This window comes from Ambystoma mexicanum, chromosome 1q, assembly GCF_040938575.1.
Source record: "Ambystoma mexicanum isolate Mex_15411 chromosome 1q, UKY_AmexF1_1, whole genome shotgun sequence".
Taxonomy (NCBI): Eukaryota; Metazoa; Chordata; class Amphibia; order Caudata; family Ambystomatidae; genus Ambystoma; species Ambystoma mexicanum.
The window spans coordinates 1456827679-1456844463 of record NC_090922.1 but is presented as its reverse complement, the minus strand read 5'-3'; positions in this window follow the sequence as shown (position 1 = coordinate 1456844463).

Sequence of the window (16785 nt, the reverse complement as noted above, 5' to 3'; positions counted from 1 at the left end):
AGGTCACATCCCTTCTGCACGAGACCACAAGCATCCCCAGACATGTTTCAGCCTTGTTGGGCGTCATCAGTGAGGAGTAGCTTGGGTCTCTAGGCCCAGCAGGCACGGGACCCACGTCTGGGCATACCCGTCCCACTCGGGGTGACAATAGCAAAACGAAGAGGTGATGGCTGGAAGGTTTAGAATGAATCTTAACCTCTGGCATCGCTCTGGGCAAACCTCCAGACCATCGTTCTTTCACCTGCCAAGCCATTACAAAAGGGGAAAGACCATATGCAAATCAGGCTTGGTCCAACCTCCAAAGGGGTAGTCCAGCCCGAACTGCTAGGTCACATCCCTTCTGCACGAGACCACAAGCATCCCCAGGTATGTTTCAGCCTTGTTGGGCGTCATCAGTGAGGAGTAGCTTGGGTCTCTAGGCCCAGCAGGCACGGGACCCACGTCTGGGCATACCCGTCCCACTCGGGGTGACAATAGCAAAATGAAGAGGTGATGGCTGGAAGGTTTAGAATGAATCTTAACCTCTGGCATCGCTCTGGGCAAACCTCCAGACCATCGTTCTTTCACCTGCCAAGCCATTACAAAAGGGGAAAGACCATATGCAAATCAGGCTTGGTCCAACCTCCAAAGGGGTAGTCCAGCCCGAACTGCTAGGTCACATCCCTTCTGCACAAGACCACAAGCATCCCCAGACATGTTTCAGCCTTGTTGGGCGTCATCAGTGAGGAGTAGCTTGGGTCTCTAGGCCCAGCAGGCACGGGACCCACGTCTGGGCATACCCGTCCCACTCGGGGTGACAATAGCAAAACGAAGAGGTGATGGCTGGAAGGTTGTTAGATGTTATGGGCACAGAAGGGCACTGCCTAAAATCACCATTGGACTACCCACACAGTAGCCTGAAACCATTGGGAATGGCAATGCTGATTGCCAAAAGCAACCTAGAATGGTGGGGAATTCATTTTCTTAAATCCCAAAAATGGGTGCATTACCAGTACTCACCACTATCAGAAAGCCGGCATTTTAAAACAACACCAGACATTGTGTAAAACTGAATAAATGAACCCAAAGCAGGCCAAAGAAAGACTTACTGAGAGGTGGATACAATGTAAAGTTATATTCTGAAGTGACTTGAAGGTTTATAACAAGACTGGCTGAGCTGTGGATTTCAGCAGTTTAAGTAAATTTGGACTGAAAGACACTAAAAATCTAAATGTTTAAAAGAAATGAGTGACCTACTTTTGAGTGTCACATAGGTTGCAATTGTTTAAATGTCATAGTTTTAAACTTAGAATCAGAATTCTAGCTGCATATGCAAAAATTGTTAGTTTTATTTGAATGCAGAAAACTGGGTAACTAAAAGTGACATTAGCTGGGGCCTGGCTTAAGGGACTGGATTCTGCTTGACAACTTCCCCCCAATTGGAGTGAAACTGGATCCACAGCAGTTCTCAGGCCTAGCTGCCTTTTGCTGTTCCCACCAAAAGGGATATGACACTTCTCTGATTGAATTACCTGGGCTCTGCAGGAAATTGAACAAAGCCCTGTCCTGACTCAGGCAAATGTTTTATTGGCGGGAGTCGTAAATGTGGCTTCCTCCTGGAAGGAAAGGGAAGGAGCACTGCCTGTGAGAGCAAGCTGGCTTGGCAGAACTGGAAAGACCAGAAATTTAACCTTGTTCTGGGGGGAAACCACACCCCTTTGGGGCCAGAACATAAATCTAAAAAGATGGATCATTCATAGAGCGGACTTGTGAAAATGTTATAAGTGATATCATTATTCTTGTGATTTTTCTGGGCACATTTGAAGACGTGTTAGGACCCGGTGGTATGTTCAGGGTGGGTTTTAGCGGAAAAGAGGATATTACTCTAAATGTATGTATGTTAAAAATCTGACACTCCACCACCTAATGCCCACATGCTTTGCGAACATTTGTGTAAATGCGGGGACAAATCCAATATTGGTAACCCGACCAAAAAGTGAAATATGTTGCCATTTTTTAATGCAAGCCCCCAGGAAGAGCAGAGATTGAACAGGGGATACCTCATGTGATATGTGATGGGTGCATGTAATTTCAAACCACTGTGTAGCTATGAAATATGTCTTTTTGATCAAATATAGATTGTGTGTAATTTGACAGGGGAGTGTCCTCTCTGCAAGCCATTAAATGACATCGCTCTGACACTCCACTTCTTTTCCCCAATCAAGAGAGAAAGGAAAGCTTGACCAATGGGCAATTGAGAGAGGGGCTGGCTAGTGATGCTGCACACACACCAACTTTCAAAACACATAAAAGCAGACAGTCAGGACAGATAGGGACATTCTATTCCTTCTGCTGGGGACGCTCTGCCGGGAAAATCCATACTTTACCTCCATCAACCTCCAGAGAGCCAACATAGAGACTTCAATCTATCCACTTTCAGAGACCAAGACTTTACTTGAGAATGTGTAGCAGAGAGGTCAACTACAAGCTAAATCCCTCTTTAGCAGGCCTCAAATCATTGCCACTATTCACAGCCAGGCGAGTTGTTTGAATTCTTTGCAAGAACTCTTGCCATTTGCCAGAGAGCAGTGTTGTATCCAGAGAGAGACCAGCTGAACTGGAGACCGCTGTATCCGGACCAACAGACCTGATCAGAACCAGAGACCCAGACCAGACCAGCAGAGTAGAGCTGACCCAGATCACTGTGAAGTGCCGAGACCAAAACCGGAGTCCAGTCCAAAACCTGACCAGATCCGTGGCGTGGCCTATTTCTAAATATATTGTGAGTACCTAGCAGAACTGTGCAGAACCCAATCTCTTAGTTAAAATAATCTAATCCAAACTATTTTAATCTAAGTAGAACTGCCTCCTAACTGTCACCTGTCATTTGCAAAGCTGTCACCTGTCATTTTCTAGCTGCAAGCTGTATCCTGTCACTTTGAACTTTTAAAAAATTTCAAATCCGAAAAACTACCTTTATTTAATCGTCCGTATTTAACCGTTTGGGCTAGGAACTTGGTTTAACTTTCCTCTGAAAGCTTAGAATCTTACCTTTCCAACAAGCCTAGAACCGACTTCCTACTACTTATACTTTCTCCGTAATCACGATTCTCGCACCCGCGAATTTTGCCGCGATTTGCGATTTGGCCCGATTTCTTTACTTGTAAAAAGATAGCTGTTTCGCCTGAACTGCTAAATTTCGTTTGCCTCTTAAGAACCATCCCTGAATCATTGCTAGAGTGAGCCTGGACTAATATTAACTAGATACCACTCACCCTGAACCTCTAGAGGGAATTAAAAGCATTTTAGCATATTTTTCACTTCATTGCCAGCACATATCAAAGCACTTTTGCTTGTGTTTCAAACTTCTGTAGTCTAAGCTTGCTGGGGTGAACTGAATTACATTTGATTGCATTTCTGAGAACTGTGTGCTTTTCTTCCATTTCCTTGCATTGCATAAAGGGGGGAGTGGATTGCCAGAGAAAAGTGATTACATTGTTTTGTTGAAATCATATTGAGTATTTTCTGTATTACATTTTCATTCAACATTGCATCCATCTGAACTTATATAAAGCATTCTCTACCACCTTATTCTTCTGTTCCTATTCACAAGTGTGCTAGTGCCAGACTATACATTATTGATTACTGCTCAGATTAAGTGTGATATCCAATTATTAATTTATCATAAAGTGTGATATATATATCTATAAATTGTTTAATTTATTTTCAAATAAATCTTTTAAATTTGCAAAACAAACCTACTTCTTGGCTCAGTGGGGTCAGGGGGATTCTAAGAGAGGGGTGTTATACAGGGGTAGGCATCCAGAACTCATGAACTGGACATAAAGTTATATCAATAAGGGTTTTCATTCAGTATTCCAGACTAGGCGTTGACTTAGCTGTAGTGTTGAATTGAATCCTCTTACAGTTTGCAGTTATCTCTCCCAATCCTTATTCGTGTATCATTTGTTCACCGTTGTGGTGTCTTTGGATATGGGTGGATGACTGTTGCCATGTGATGGCCTTCTGCATTGCTATGTCACATGTGTGATTCTTTTCTCTGGTAAGTGTGGTGACATGACAGTCACATGGTACATCATTGTGCATTTACAACACTTTGGTATGTCAATGTGCCCACTGACGGCAGGGTCAAGACCGGGAGAGTAAGGGGCGGGTGAACCCATTGCTTACAGCTGAAAGTTTGTGAATGCACAATATGATGCCTCTATGGGTTATTTTTGTTGCTTGTCCTTTTTATATGATGCTCAAGGTGTATCCCCAACAGAAAGGCTGCTCACTGTGCTGTGTGCTGAGCGGTATGTTGCAGGAGATACACACGGCACACGGTTTATGGATTTGTGGATTTGGCTTGGACAATGTGCATGCCAACAGGCATTCTGTCTTTTGTTGATGGTACCGCTGGTGGCATGCATTTGTGTATGACCTTCTATGTGAGGGGGTTGTTGGTCAGTCATTTGACCCGAGTCCATATCAGGTGTGATTGTCTCAGGCCTGTTTCCATTCATCACATGTCACTTTGTATCAAATTGGTCATGTTTTGGGCTTTTGGTTTGCTCTTTCGCTGTTGCATGCCAAGTCATGGTGTGGTAAAGAAGGGTGATGTGGGTTGGGAGGGTTTGGGTGACATACCAGTGATTGTCATGGCATGTTTTGCAGGGGGTGGTGTGATGTACACTTTGCATGTGTTCCTTTTGATCACACAGGATTGGTTATGTTTAAGTAGCTAGGGATGCACACAATGTAGCACTTCCGTGGCAACATTCTCAGGGTGGTAGGGTTGTGACAGTTGACTGTCTCTTTGTCATCATCGATTGTCACCTGGTATGTGCCAAGCCTGTGTGCACTCCACAGGGGTGGGAGTTTAGGTGAAAAATGTGCCCACAAGCTGAGTCCGGGCTGCCACGCCATGTGCCCTTTCCCCTCCAATGGGCAGCACCTGTGCCTGTGTTTGGGGATGTGGGGGCACCACCATGTCCACTGGTACGCCCTGCTATGTTGCAACATTGTGCAGAACACATGCTGCCACAATGATCCTGGACACAACTGGTGGTGCATATAGTAGCTTCCCGCCAGAGTGGTCAAGGGAGCGGAAGCGTGACTTGAGCAATCTGTATGTGCGTTCCACCATGCCCCTGGTTGCAATATGGGCAGCGTTGTATCTTACCTGGCGTGGTGTGGCGGGGTTCCGTATTGGCGTCATCATGTGGTTGCTCAGAGGGTAGGCACTGTCCCCTGGGGAGGTGAGGATGGTTGTTATTAGTTGGCTTTTGTATTTGTCTGTGTGTGACATGCATGCATGTGCACAGACATTTGTACTCACCAATGAGCCATGTGTCGCCATGCTTTCCAGCTTCCAGGGTCCGGCTCAGAGTGGACATTCTGTATATGAAACTGTTATGGGTAGACCCAGGGTAGTTTGCATAGACAGAGGTGATGATACCCTTGGCATCGCATACAACCTGGACGTTGATGGAATGCCAGTGCTTTCGGTTTCGATAGATGTGCTCAGTGGCGCTAGGTGGACGTAGGGCCACATGGGTGCAATCTATGGCACGGAGCACTTTGAGGAAGTGTGTCACCCTGTAAAAGTCCTGGACCATGGCCTGCCTTTCTGCGGGTGTTCTGGGCATGTATATGTGCCTGTGGACTAAGGGGCGCACAGTCATGATTGCCAACACCTAGGCAGCGTGACTGCGTGGCCTGTGAGACACCCCCAACTATGGCAGTTGTCTGCTGAAATGACCCAGTGGCCAAATAATGCAGGATATTGAGCACCTTTTCCAAGGGGCTCAGTGCTTGGGAGCACAAGGTGGGTGATGTGAGGTCATCCTCCCACTCAGTCACCAGGTCTAGGATGATATGAGGTGGAAACCTATAACTGCCATAGACCTCGTCATCAGGCATCCCAAAAAGGCTGGTCCTGGGCATGCGGGGCCTGGCTATTCTCCTCCTCCTGCGATGTCCCACGATCACTGCTGCAAGTAATGGGACATTCATCGTAGCTGTATGTACGTGTTTGTTGTTTGCGTGCACTTTTATGCTGCGCAGGGGCGCTTCCGCCTACCTTCGTGTGATGGACGTTTTTACGCCTGTGCGTGTCTTTTGATGGGCGTGGGTTTCCTATGGGACTCCATGTTGTTCGCGAGTGTGTGGGCGTTCGATGTATTTCATAGCAGTACTTCCCCAGTTACGCCCTTAATTTCACGCGTTGTTCCCCATTCCGCATGTTCCGCCCCATTTTTGGTGTGCACGCTACACGTTGTGCACTTTCGCTGTGTGCGTCGCACACAGTGTTCGGGATGTCACAGTTACGTGTGCGCCCTAGTGTGCCCGTGTGTGCCACAAGTGGTTTAGGCACAGCTCCATGTAAAAACACGTGCGCAGACTTCCATGAATTGCTTGCGTATGATTCGCACACGTGCGCTGGATTTTTCAGGCTTGCGCCACCGAATTCGGCGCACAATTGTTCCATGAACGTGCCCCATAGTGTAAGATGAATTTTGGGAGTATTTTATATCAGGTAGATCACTTTCTTCAGCAAATGCACTTTACATTGTATGGGCTATAATGTTGGTAAGGATAAACGATTATGTCTAATGTTTAAATATTATTATGTTTTATGATTCTACGTATTGATATATATTGAGTCTCTTATAAGAAACTTCTTAGTAATATATATGTGTGTATTTATGTATTTCTGGTATACAACTGTTGTGTAATTTATGAAAAATATATGTTGACGTACAAAAACGACTTGTAATTGAAACACGACAATAATTTTAAAAAGCACTTTGTTACTTGACATGGCCTTCCATTATTTAAACCAATTGTTGTGGGTGTTACTTGAATCTTGCCAATGGGGATTCAGGTTACTTATCATGTGTCTGCTTCTTCGGCAGTGCACAGTGATCTGCATTTGGTATGTACTCAGCTGCCACTGTGGACCTCCAGTTGCTTGTTCACTGAGCACAGAGGCAGAGCTCCTTTTGGCAACTAAGAGTAGACATACATTGTGAGGACATCTGTAGGCTGTATGTATAATTGCAGCCTTTGTACTACGCCCTATATCTACGCCCTATATTGCGGTGTAGATCTCAACATGATTTGTTATAAGGACACCTGTATGTGGCTGGTGGTACTGCACCTGTACGCGGTGAGGCTGTCTGTAGTGTAGGGTGTTGGAGAGGTGCAGTAACACCGACAACATACAGAGGGCCTTATAAGATCGAAACAACAATTTAGGACAATGGGCAAAGACTGCAATGTGTCTTATACATGCATATATAGCCCATTTAACTTGATATGTGCAGTGCCAATGAAACACACAGCTATCCTCATAAGAAATCAGACTGATGTCAACACTGCAATTTCGTTGCTTCGAAAAGCTCGTAAGTATAAAGCCGAATGCGCATTGTTTTAGTGCGCATTCGGCTTGGTAAATAAAAAACAGCCCATAATGCCGAACGAGTGGAGCGGGGGTTTAGGGAGTGTAACCCGCTCCCCTAGCGCGGCATTATTGGCTGCCGGGTTTGCGGTGTTGCTTCACCCATAATCTAAATATAAGCGGGACTACTCAGTACAAACTGTTATATGTTTTAATAGCTTGCAAAGATAGGGTGCTTATCCACTTATTTGTGCGACTAGCTTTCAACATGTAGAGGTCGCTCTGCATCATGGGTATGCGGATATCCTGGGAGAATGGTCGTGCTCCGTGAAAGTGTATGATTTAACATTAATCCTAAACCTCTCTGCTGAGTTTAGTTGATTGAAAATGCCAAACTTTTTGAATTTTATGGAGGATTTTGTCAGTCACCCGAGCGCCCTTGGCATAATATACCCAGGTACACACTTTACGTGTGTCATTGCATAACGTGCCAGTTTCAAAACCAAGGTGCACAAGGTCCAAATGTGACCTTATTTTTAGGGTGTCACCCTAATTCTAACCTTATTACCATTTTTGATCCAATCAAAATGTTCGTCTCTTAATTGCTTCCTGCGATTTCATACAAGCTGGAGTATTTTCCCCAAAAATATGACCCCATGCAATCTTCTTGCTTAAATGGTAAAAAACTGTTCGTGGAAAAGAAATGTGCCTCGTGTGCTGACATAACTTTCCCAGCACACTCTGGGGAGAGGTGGGGAGTGTCAGGGCATCGTCGAACAGGGACGGTGGGACTTGACCATTGGTCTGCCATCTACAATTACAAATATGGCTTAAACATAGTGTGATTGGCATTAAAATATAAATACAGCAGGCTCTGATCAGAGTCAGGAGGTACAAATGCAACTTTCATTTTAAATTATGAGTGTATCCTTTTATCTTAATAAACACTTCTAAGTTTAAAAAGTGGTAATTGAGTAAAAGAGAAATTCAACTACTTCAGGCAAGCACCTACCCTTACATTAAACTCAATACACTTTGCAGTTGCCATTACTCATATGTCTGCAGTCTCGTCAATTGAATACACGGATTAGCAAACACAGCAGTTTTGGCTTTTGTTTAGTCACAGTATAGGTAGTTGCCTACAGCAACAATAGTGTTCCAAAGAGTTTACTTGCAAAATATGCAAAGGGCACAGGAAAACAACATGACAACCTGCAAATCCTTATATCAACACGTTAAGCCAAATATGTATCATTGAATCTTAATTTTCAACACCCTTGATGGAAAGCTAGACGTCCCAAAATGCACAGTAATACAACCCGGACTATCTATTTAGCCAGTGTATTTTCTACACGTTAAGACACACAATAAAAGAAGTTGTGTAGTAAACTCAGAGATGGGTGGAGATTCGTTGGGGCTGATTCATAGAATTTGTGTTCTGAAAAACGGGGATTTGTGCGCAATTCTGCCCGCAAATCCCCTTTTGTTAAACAGGAATTTGCGGGCAGAATGGCGCACAAATCCCTGTTTTTCGGGGCTCAAATTCCATGAATCAGCCCCTTTGTCACAACCGCCCAGCTGGTTGTTATGCATGATTTTAAGACCATTCGACTATCCACATAAAAACAAAATTTATTTTTAGCATGAGACATATTAAAAAAAATATTTCAAATGGAGCTTTCTTGTATTGCTGGCTTTAACTGTCACAGATTTGAAATGTGACAGGTGCTAGGAGTGGTCTTCCAATTGAGAATGTCCTATCATGCATAAGAAAGCCTTTGTTCCTGATAACAACAGAAACATGTTGTCAAGTAGGTTAAGGTATTGGGTGCCGAGCCAAGGATGCTGACTGTGTCTCTGGGGGTGGGGGATTTGGGGTGTGTCCTGTGGCTGGGAAATGGGCAGTGATTGGCCCACCAAGCCCAGCTGATTGTAGATTTGATTCAGGAGAAAACAATCATTCACAATGCCAACAGTTTGGGGTTTTGTACAGGCATTGGAAAGGCCCTTGCCAGGCACTGCTATAGTGGTATTTACTGGTCATTGAGGGTAGCAAGTAGCAACATGGTGCAAGTACCTGGCCATCTAATGGCAGTGCCTGGCAAATGCCTAATAGTTTTACAAAAAACAAATTGTCTTTGCCAATTCTTGTTGTAGCAGGAGTTCAATGTAGGTCACAGATAGTGCTTATAAATCGAGTGGCTGAAGGCAAACCAGGTAAAGACAATTTTATTACATGAAAAGCAGATTCACAGCTCCAAGTAAGTCATTTAGGAGCCGATTCATGGATTTATTGCACAGAAAACAGCCCTGTTTGTCGATTCATGTAACCGAATGCATGTCACTTTTCTTAGATTTGCGTGGATTACACACTGATCTGGCACGGCTGTGCGGGCCGTCGAGGGCCTTGTGCTAGACTACGAGCAGTTGGTGGGCATGGCCTGCAGAGAGCTAACAAAGGGGCTGAACACAAGAAATGGGGACTAACTTGCGAAGAAGTGTCCGTGCCGATGGACGACCTGCAGGCAGTCCCTTGCACGGCCACTATTGTGCGTTAAGAGATGTATTCATGGTATCGACCGTGCAACGTCTCAGCTGGGAAATGACCACACAAGTCCTTCATAGGATCCGCCACCCGAGGGTGGCATAAGGACACTTGCACGTAGTATTTCCAACACATAGGTGGGATTGCATGTTGTATTTCAGGGTGCATATACTCAATTGGGTTTCTGATGTAAGGTAGGGGTGCGCGTATGCTGTGTCACGGGGTGCAGGAACGTTGGGTTTGCACGCACTTTTCACGAGTTCTTGCCGACTTTCGGTTTTTCATACGCATGCTCTCGAGGTGCGAGGTACAGTTACGGGGACCCCGCGCATGCTTCATGAGTCGCAAGCCAGCTTACGAGGGACCCCAAGCACTGTTTGAAGGGCGCGTGTATTTGCGCCTGGAGGACCGTGAAAAGGTAGCTGATCTGGCAGTTTCCTGCTCTGCCTGTGGGCATGTCGGGGGTGTTCGAGCGGGGATCTGCGAATATGTTTACTTTTCACGACCATTTCCATGAATACGCGTTGTGCGCAGATTTTCTTAAACGTGCAGGCTTGCGCAGTGGCCTTTTCGGTGCGAGACCATTGTGCAATATCTGTGCGTAATTCCATTAATCTAACTCTCTGGAGACTGATTAGAAAAAGACACTGACGGCATTGTGTTGAAAAATTGTTGCTAAGGCTTGAGCTCAAAGAGTTCCCATGAGGAGGTGTATTGGTAGGGGCAGAAGCCTCAATGCAATAGTTTCAGTTTATGATTTTTGTTTAATTAAGTTTATTGGTACATAGACCATAGACCATTTACACATTCATAACAACATATACTTAACAAAGAATTAATGATAAATGAAAATAATTTTCATATCACTAATAAAACCATGATACATTTAAAGAACATCATAATAACATTATTGCAAATGATCATTATAAAAGAACTTATTTTATTGTATGTTTTAAATCATTGAAAGCACCGTGCAGGTAAATAGGATCTTCAGGTTTACATTATCTTGCATTCTGGGACTTAAAATGTACTATTTGGGATGTGAAAATCAAAGACAACAATATTCTTTTGGCTTAACATTTTATTATGACGATTCACATGTTGTCATGTGGCTTTACTATGACATTTTGGGGGTAATTCATAGAATTCGGCGCACAAGTGGCGCACGCAGCTGGCGCACAGAGTGCGCGTGCGGCAGTCTGCTCCAGCCGCATGCGCCAAAACCCATTTAGGCGCACAGCGTATTCATGGATTTTAACATCCATAAGCAGCCGTGGCGCAGCGTGGCGCAGCGACACTGCAGCAGCGCCAGTTACGCCCCAACCCCGCCCCATGCGCCAAAAACATTGCACAAATCCAGTACATGGTGCAAAGGCCAGTGTACCAGCATACAGCCCCGCCAACCACAAAACCGCATGTAAAACTCCCTGCGCACACCCCAGAATACACGTACCCCACTCGTGCCAGGCCAATCGCGTGTAAAACTCCCCGCGCACCCCTCGGAATACATGTACCCCGCTCGCGCTAGGCCAATAGCGTGTATAACTTCACACGCACCCCCGGAATACACGTACCCCGCTCCCGCTAGGCCAATAGCGTGTAAAACTTCACACGCACCCCCCAGAATACACGTACCCCGTTTGCACCAGGTAAATTGCGTGGAAAATGTACCCCCTGTGGTGTGGGCTGCCTGTGGGGCATGCCTAGGGTGGATGGGGGGCTTGCGTGTATTCCGGGGTGCGCGGGGAGTATCACACGTAATTCACCTTGTGCAAGCAGGGTACTTGTATTACTGGGGTACACGAGGAGTTTCACACGCGATAGGCCTTGTGCGAGCGGGGTACATATATTTCGGTGGTGCGCAGGAAGTTTCACATGCCATAGGCCTTGTGCGAGCGGGGTACGTGTATTTCAGGGGTGCGTGGGAAGTTTCACATGCGATAGGCCTTGGGCGAGTGGGGTACGTGTATTTCGGGGGTGCACAGTAAATTTCCACGAGATATGCCTTGGGCTAGCGGGGTACGTGTATTACTGGGGTACGCGGGGAGTTGCACACACGAAACGCCTTGTGCAAAAGGGGTACGTGTATTACTGGGGTACGAGTTTCACAAGCGATAGGCCTTGTGCGAGCGGGGAACGTGCATTTAGGAGGTGCGCAGGAAATTTCAAATGCGATGGGCCTTGGGCGAGTGGGGTACGTGTATTACTGGGGTATGCAGGTAGTTTCAAACACGATAGGGCTTGTGCGAGAGGGGTACATGTATTACTGGGGTACGAGTTTCACACATGATAGGCCTTGTGTGAGCAGGGTACGTGTATTCAGGGGGTGCATGGGAAGTTTCACACGCGATGGGCCTTGTGCGAGAGGGGTACGTGTATTACTGGGGTACGCAGGGAGTTTTACACGCGATTTTGCATTGTGGCCCCTCCCGGGTTTGACCTTTCCCTCGCCACATACCCTGCAGGCAGCCCACACCACAGGGGACTACCCTACAACCCTCACCATGCCCTGCAGGCAACCCACATGGCACCATGCACTTGTGAACACACTTGTGAGCCCCGACTCATGTCCCCCAGCCAACAGTGACGGGCACCTGCCAGCAGGCCCTGACTCATGTACCCCACACACCATTGACGGGCAGCTGCCAGCAGGCCCCGACTCATGTCCCCCACCCACCATTGACAGGCACCTGCCAGCAGGCCCCGACTCATGTCCTCCCACCCCACCCCCAGTGACGGGCACCTGCCAGCAGGCCCCGACTCATGTCCCCCACCCACCATTGACGGGCACCTGTCAGCAGGCCCCGACTCATGTCCCCCACTCCCAGTGACGGGCACCTGCCAGCAGGCCCCGACTCATGTCCCCCCACCCCACCCCCAGCGATGGGCACCTGCTAGCAGGCCCCGACTCATGTGCCCCACCCACCATTGACGGGCACCTGCCAGCATGCCCCAACTCAGATCCCCCAACCCAACACGTCATCACGATTCACACTCATGGCCCTTTGGCCACCCAAATCCCACCCCACGCCACCACAGCAATGTTCCCTCTAATAATTTTGCTCTATGTGTGAAACTGGTAGGCTGTTGTGCGCACATTATTTTCTATGTGCGCAACTGACTAATGAGGGACGCCACTTTGTGAGCATGTGTATTTAGTGAACTATCGTCATAGAAGAGAGCTTCAAAAGGGATTTCGTCTTACCAGCCACTGCAATTCTTGACAAATCTTACAACACTTTTTCCAAACACAAAGGCTAAAATAAAATGTAGTATATGTGATTATACAGATAACTCATCAACCAGTCCAAGACTTCAACATCTGCCACAGTACCTCGTAAACATTTTAAGCCACTGGAGAATCGTTCATGTGTACTACAAAACACAAATATCTCTTGTCCTAACTGATGTGGCTGTCAAGAAATTCAGATAGAAAACATTTTGCTGATGTATTAATAGCAATTAAAAGTAATGTTTTCGAAAACATGCTGATAGGGGTTCAAGCGCCACTTTAATGAAGTAATTCAAGGGCCAGGAGAACATGCTTCTAATAATTTGTAGAAGGATGATAATTACATCAGAATAACTGCACCTCAGAATATGATGATCAAAAATTCCTGTGCCTCTGCTTACTATCCACATTACGTTCTCCTGTGTGTAGTTATAACACAAGCCTGCAGCTAAGAGGCATATGCACCATCAATTTTTACTCCCTGAAAAAAGAAAATATGCCTAACAAAAATGAGAAACAATGAACATATCATTATTTCAACCCACAAAGCTCCACTGATATTTTTTTGAATTAGTGACCAGTAAAACACTGGCATAAGAAGGAGCTCTAATATTAATGCCCGATCTCAAGAGGAATTTTAAGAGGAAGAACATCGTTTAATAAACAGAAAGTATCCCTATTGGCAAAGCTAATTACCTTTTTACTCCATGAAAAATCATTTGATTCCAAGTAGGGAGCAACATCTAATTAGACCCCTGACATAGGAAGTAAAATAACAGGGCACATAATAGTCTATTGTTTTGCCCACCCTTCAGCACCATAGCCTAGACAAAATTAAACAAGAGCCAAACTGAGGTTTATTATGGAGCCCTACTAAAGAAAATAACATATATGCCTTTTTAAGTTAATAGCATCAATTCATCAGAGATACAACTGATTGAATGCCTTCTTCAGTAACTATGGATGCCTCTTCTGTAATAATTCTTTATCAGTTGAATACGATTGGGGGGATTCTAGAGACGATACACACAACACATGGTTACATTGAAAAGCCCTCCCAGCTGAGCATAGAAAGAAAAAGAAGGTGCTGTTGTCTAGATGGGTGCTAGACTTTCGTATCCGTTAGCAAACAAACAACATATTTCCTTCAGTTTCCTGGACGAAACGTATGACTTGTTTTTTTTTAATTTGCTGCTTTGTTCATCACCCACAAGGAGTGATGACCTGTGCTCTTCCATCCATACCCTTCCCCGGCCCCTGTGCTATCCTCCAATACTAGTTGATAGAGCACTGTAAAAGGGGAGGGATTGTAGCAGTAAACACTTGCTGGGATATTTGCAGGCCCACAATACTTTTTAAGCAAGGCATATTTAATGCCTCAACATATTATGTGCATGTTAAGAATGTCATGACTCTGCATGTACATAATTATTTTGCAGTGCATACAAGATTGTTTGCAGCATACCCCACCCTTATATCATTGTGTAGGATTATGCAGTGCTCAGTGAAACCGTTTTTGTATAGCAGCGATTTACCCTATAATGTAAGGAGATCTATGACCAAAGTAACTCTGAACACTTGAAAACAATGCAGATTGTGTGAAAAGCATTCTCCTGTCTGAATATCCGGTGCTGTGATACTATGGACGAGTAATCCCAGGCATAGTCCATACCCATTATCCATTGTAGGGAAAGTAAATGATATTGCAATGTTGCTCTCCACTTATAGGGTAATGTTAGTGATGCTAAAGTAGGAGACGCTGAGCATCACATTTGTCCTCTCAAAATCCTTAGAGGGCAAATTAATATTTGAGTTTTAGAATGTGTTAACTTGCAAGGGGGCTGCTTCAAAGCACTTGCGTGACATATGTTCAAAGAAGAGTAAGTATCGGATAACTTTGCACATCCAAGTAGTCTGCTTACTTAGAGTCATTATCCGATATTTGAGCTAGTTGTTCGATTGTATAGGGTGGGTGAAGCTTTTGGTAAAGCACAATGAGTAACAGAAATTCTGGTGTGTGTCCGTTATTCATATTACAACAAACATAAAACAAGTGGATGTAGGTACACGTCTGCTAACCTTTCGCAGAGCCGAGAGAGGAAGAGTCAAGGTTGTCTGGTTGTATCTTAATGTGGTCTGGGGCAGAAGTTAGAGTCATGAGGTAAAAGTGTGGTAGAGTCAAGTTAAGGAGTCATGGGTGGCGAGGGAACATTATTTGGTTGATGTGTGCAGGCATATCCTGGTTAGATTCTTCTGTTCTTGGAGTCAGTTTTTCATATTCGTTTTTAACCTCTTTTGTGTGTATTTTGCTGTTAGGGATTTTATGTGTTTATGGTCGCCCTTGCATAGTAGTGTAATGCAAATGAGCAGAATATCAAGACTAGTTGCTTATTTTAAGAGAAGGAACATTTCAGGTAATTACTGTGGATTGTGCCTTATTAAATCTTTTTGAACAGGTGAGAATTGTCTGTGTGCGCTGCTAAAAATCTTCTGAGCGGCACCCAGGAGGAAGCTGGGCAAGCGCACATGCGCACAGCTTATAGGAAACATTACACCCCAGTCCAAACACCCCACCAAGCATTCCATCTTCTCCATATTGAAATCCCCATGTCATGATAGATCCAAAATGAAAAGTATGCACATCAATATATGTTCGTCAGACACACACAATGGGTGCACGTGAATGAGAAAACCCACGTTGTGACATGCACAAAACCAATGAGAGAATACCATACAAATGAAGTTTGAAATAAAAATGTATTATATACAAAATGGAAGGAATGAAAGAAAATCACACAAGAAAATAAATAATAAACAAAAGCCTGGATGTCCAAAATGAATGAAAAAATGTGAATGCTGAATGCAATTAAATCCAAATTAAAATGGCTCCAAAGCGTTCGTCCATTAAACCAAATCCAAACTTTAAGAAATAAGAAAACCATTGCCCCATGGTAAAAAAAAATCAATGAAGTGAAATCCAGTCCAGAACTATTAACAATGTAAAATTCCAGGGTCCATGAGCCGAACAATCCTAAGGAAACCTACCAAAAAGCCTACCTAATAAATAACTATATGCAAAAAGGCGGGGCATATTCCATGCGCCCCAAAGGGAAAAAAAATAGAAAGGAAACGTACACCTACAGAGCTATTTACAAATGGCGGCGGGCAAGTCCAACGGCTCACTTGTTGATGTCCCGTGCCAGGGCATCATCGAACTCCTCCTCAACGTCCTGGAAGCGGGCTTCTTCCCTGGCCTGAGGTCTCGCAGGGATAAAACCATGTCCACCTCCAACTCTCTGTGAATTTCCTTGAGGCACTCAGCCCACCTCAACGCCCTGCGCATGGAGTTCTCCTCCCTGACCATAGTGAGCCGTGCCTCTTCCGCCCGCCGCCACACTACATCTATTTGCCGGCTCAACTGCTGCCACACGGAAGACACTCCCAATCCAGGGTCCTCTTGCCCTCCGGCCGATGCCTGACCCTCTGATGTTGATGGCCATGAGCCATCATCGCTCCCACCTTGAGCCTGCTGCTGCCGTGCATGTGCCCTGCCTGCTGATGCCTGCACATACTCCTCCTGCTGGGGTCCAGTTGTTGGGGTGGCCACCCCTGCTGGACCTCCGA